This window comes from Octodon degus, unplaced genomic scaffold (genome assembly GCF_000260255.1).
Source record: "Octodon degus isolate 3935 unplaced genomic scaffold, OctDeg1.0 scaffold00192, whole genome shotgun sequence".
Classification (NCBI taxonomy): Eukaryota; Metazoa; Chordata; class Mammalia; order Rodentia; family Octodontidae; genus Octodon; species Octodon degus.
In genome coordinates this window covers 455042-459661 of record NW_004524768.1, presented here as the reverse complement: position 1 = coordinate 459661, position 4620 = coordinate 455042, and the positions used below count along the sequence as shown (strand labels likewise).

Sequence of the window (4620 nt, the reverse complement as noted above, 5' to 3'; positions counted from 1 at the left end):
GGGGGGGGGAACCCAGATGGGCACCTTCGCTCACTATACCTGAAATTGTAGTGTACTTCCCAGTCATGAGAAAAGTAGACTATGTGTATTATTAACCTTTCAATATTGCTTACTTGGCTCAATAGAATAAGCACTTGCCTGGCAAATATTGCTTACTTACAGCAATTCTCGTGTAGGCCAGAAGACGTGAAGGTTCCAAAAAAAAACAACAACAACAAAAAAAAAACAAAACAGCACAAACCAAAGTCCTGTTACAGTGTAACAGATATGGCAAAACAGGATTTTAAAAGTTCAAAGTTTTTCAGACAAACAGCTTACTAAACTTCTCAGGTCTAGAATGGACAGCATATGCAAGTGCTGGCACCGGGACTCAGTCATTTCCCACAATGAGCAAAAAGTGGCTGGGAAGGATGCAGTCAGCCTGGACTGTCAATGTCAGTTACTATAAAAACGACTGCACAAGAAAATGGTGATCTGTGGCTATGAAACACTTCCACCCCTTCAGAACTGGTGTTAAATAAAGCGCTATCTCTAAACACAGCCTCCCATCGTTGGTTTGGGACTGGTGAGTCATCAAACCTGAGTGGTTGGTAGCAATATGGCTAATGGGGCAGGGGGCAAATGAAAACTGATAGCGCAGAAGTAGAACTGTGGTCATAAACACCAAATCGACATAGTATGAGGACAAAACTACATATCAGGACTTGCTGGTGGATTAAAGGACAACACAACACTCTCTTGTTGTGGTAGGAGGAAACCCAGGGGTCTCATGCACATACTCTACCAGTGGGCTGTTTCCCCAGCTTTCTTCTAAGACAGGGTCTTTCTTGTTACACTGCTCAGGCTGATGTCAGCATCCCAAGCAGCAGGGCTTACAGGACATAAACTTCCAAAAGGATGAGCATGAAGTTTTTTAAAGATGCAATTATCAATTACCAATCGAAACAAAGTTAACAAAAGGCTTGTGATAAAAGCTGAGACATTTCTGCAACTTTTACAGACGTGTTACAAATAGTCATTGGGGAAACAGGATGCAGCTTTCACTCACAGCTATTAGTTCTGAGTACAATGATTTGCTATCTCCACTAATCTCCAACCCTTACAAGCCTATCAAAAACGACCTTCCAGTTGGGCATGATCGCTCACATCTGTCATTCCAGAACTTGGGAGGCTGAAGCAGAAGGACTGTTGTGAGTTGAGCAGCAGCCCAGGCTATATAGTGAGACCCTGTATGAAAACAAAAACAGGAGCCAGGGAGATAGCTCAATAGAATAAGCGCTTGCCTGGCAAGTGCAAGGCCCTGAGTTCAATCCCCAGTACCTAAAAAAAAGAAAGAAAGAAAACACAAAATAGTATAGATTAGTAGATAGCAGATTATAGACTCTACTGCCTTAGACTTATTTTGTAATCTCTAACATGCTACTGTCCTCTAAAGCACTATTCTGAAAATGACCCAGGAGAACTCCCTAGTACTGACAAGTCAGGACTCTTTTGTTTGTACTGGGGATCGAACTCAGGACCTCCCACTTGCCAGGCAGGTGCTTATAACACGGAGCTATCTCCCCAGGCTCAGACAAACCAGATTTATACTAAATAAAGGAACAAACTCCTTTGTAAAGTTATTTTCTCACAGACTCAGAGACAATTCTTTAGACTGCAAATGCAGTCTTGAAGCAACTTTTTACAATAGGTCTCCAGGAAATAGCACTCACGTTGAAATAAAAGTACATCTTTGGAGAGAGAGAGAGAGAGAGAGAGAGAGAGAGAGAGAGACAGACAGACAGACAGACAGACAGACAGACAGACAGGTAAGAAAGAAAAGTACACAATAAGGAATGACTTCAGGAGGATGTCTGCCCTCTATGGTCATTGGTAAGCACTGCCCTGGTGTTCTTAAGACCGGAGACCAATGAACCTGTGCATGGCTGTGTGAGTGAAGGACAGGTAACAGAAAATAGTACCAAACTTCTTACAAGGCAACAGCTTTAAGGCTATTTTCTCACATGGTATGTGAGGACAGTTCAGAATACTATAATTCAATCTTGAGTTGTTCATAATGATGATTTGTCTTGATGATTTAGTTTTCACTTCAAGGATTTGGGCAGGCCTTCTATTCCTTCACACCTCCATAATCTGCTTCAACAATCCCAACATAAAAACAGAACTGAGTAATACACAGTCTATCTTATCAAAGACTGGAGGTTATTCACCAGTACTGAAGTTCAAAGTAATGGAGGAATGGGGCCAGGGATTTAGCTCAGTGGTGTAATGCCTGCCTGGCAAGCTTGAGGTCCTGAGTTCAATTCTCTGTACCTGAAAAGGGGGAGGGGGATGGAAGAGAAAGATAAGAATAAAAATGGAGCCAGTAGTAAGCCTATTCAGCTATGCTAACAGAATTGAAAGCAGAAAATACCTATAGCAGTTTTAGGCAAACTTAGGTGATGGAATATCTGAATCTACCTTATACTTTGTTTACTAAAATCAATCATAGACAAGCTAAGGGTAGACACAGACTAGGAATGGGTGGAGAAATAACTCAAGACTTAGTTCTCTGAAACTTTGCAGTCTAAAATCTCATATGTGACAGGGAAAACCAATGACCAAAAATTAGGTATGAGACCATAAACTAGGAGGCTAAAAAATTCAGGTTTTTCAAGATGTCAAAATCATGATATATTTAAAGTGTTTCAAAAAGTACCTTTGAAACTGGTTCTGACTTTTAGTATATAAAAAGAAACCTTTTATTGGGCTCAATTTGGAAATAAAATATTTTCTTGCTATCATCTCATGAAATAAGGTTACAGAAATTATAGAGGATATGATACTATAGATTACCCAAATCACTCCACTGCCATTAAACTTGGAAGCATCCACAGAGCAGTTCAGGGCCTGGACATCTACAAAGCCAAGGACCAGCCTCACCACTCCTGTAACCATGGAGGAAAGCCTCTGCCCTCTGACTCCCTCCTACAGAAAGAGGGACAGCCCTGTTTTCCTTGCTAAATGAAAGGAGCCTTGTTAGTTTTAAGTGCCTTATCAGTAAACTTAACTGTATCAAGAGGAAAAAAAGTGATGAAACTGGGACCCAGAGTTCTGGAGCACTTACCCATGCAACTGTTTTACTGCTACCAGTCACCAAATTCCAACCTGCAGACTAAACTTGCTTTGCAACTTTTTTTGAAAAACATTTACTGAGTATTACACCTTCCATAGATACCACAGACAATGACTAACCTGCCTTCAGCAAAGGTCATAAAACAGACTGCACTCAGCCTCATGTTCCCAAAGACTCCACCCTAGAGCTAGGCAGACCCTGCTCTCGGCCCCACCCAGTAAGTAGTGAGGGCCAAGTCACAGCTGCTGTACCAACACAGCCTGAAAGCCAGGTGACCAGAAGCCTAGTAAACTCTTACAAAGCACCACATTTCTCCCAAAAGCAAGAAAAGGTGACCTTTCCTTCCCTAGCCTTCAGGCTGAGATCCTCTGGAATGAACAGGAAGATATTTAAGACAGACAGACAGACAGACAGACAGACAGACAGACAGACAGACAGACACAGAGACACAGGCAGAGAGACAGACAGAATCCAATTAAAATACATCATAAGACCAGGGGTGGTGGCACATGCCTGTAATCCCAACACTGGGGAGGTTGAAAACAGGAGGATCACTACGAGTCCAGGCCATGTAGTGAGATCCTGTACCAAATACAATTTAAAAAAAAAAATTCTAATTTTTATCTTGATTAAAATCACCAAGGAAGGTAAAACAGCACATACAAACGTTTTTATATTACCTTCAGTTCTTTAACTTAACATTTTTTTCTCTGTCAAATTTCACTGATTGGTATTTAAGCATGAATAAATTATTATGAGCAATATTCAAAGGAAAAAAAGATGTGAAAATGTAAATATACATTATTTAATTTTACTTAAAATAATTGTCAAAAGGTTATGATGAACAATACCTTTCTCATTACTGTCAACTTAATAGCTGAGATACTTTTAGGTATTAAATTATCAAATGTTATCAATTAAAATTTCTATTTCTGAACCAGGCACAGTGGTACATGCTTTTAATCCCAGCACTTGGGAGGTGGAGGCGGGAGGATTGCCACAAATTTGAGGCCAGCCTGAACTACACAGTGAAAACCCTATCTCTAAGAAGAAAAATAACAAAAGAAAAATTCTATTTTTTGTTTCTATCCATATCTGATACATGTGATGAAAAAGATCACTTTGCTTTAAAAAAATTTTTAAGAAGTTAACACATCACATTTTTGCTCATGAGCACAAAATTTATAGTCAGTAGTTGCACATAAAGGGTTTATTTTAAATGTTTTAAGGATAGGATAGAGATACATCATAATTATAAAAATTACTTACAGAATTAACAGATTTATATTGTGTATACTTCTAAATGCAAAGAACAGGAAACTGTCTACACATTGTATAAAATAAAATTAAAAATGAATTCAAGCTCAAAAGATGAGGTCATTTACCTAGTTTTAATATGTGAACACGAAGACCTCTGAACTATACACATTCATCCAAACTGCACTAATGATGGAAAATACAGAGAGCGCAGCATTTCCAAGGAACCACAGACATTTCGACCATCA

The 4620-nt window shown here is 39.5% G+C and overlaps 1 protein-coding gene across 1 annotated transcript in view; it reads right to left on the bottom strand.

Annotated features, from left to right (window-relative positions):
- The window catches only part of Spin1 (spindlin 1), a gene marked incomplete at its 3' end in the record, with an annotated part of 52473 nt that overhangs the window by 9605 nt on the left and 38248 nt on the right, over nt 1-4620 (bottom strand). The gene's annotated exons all lie outside the window — the stretch shown is intronic.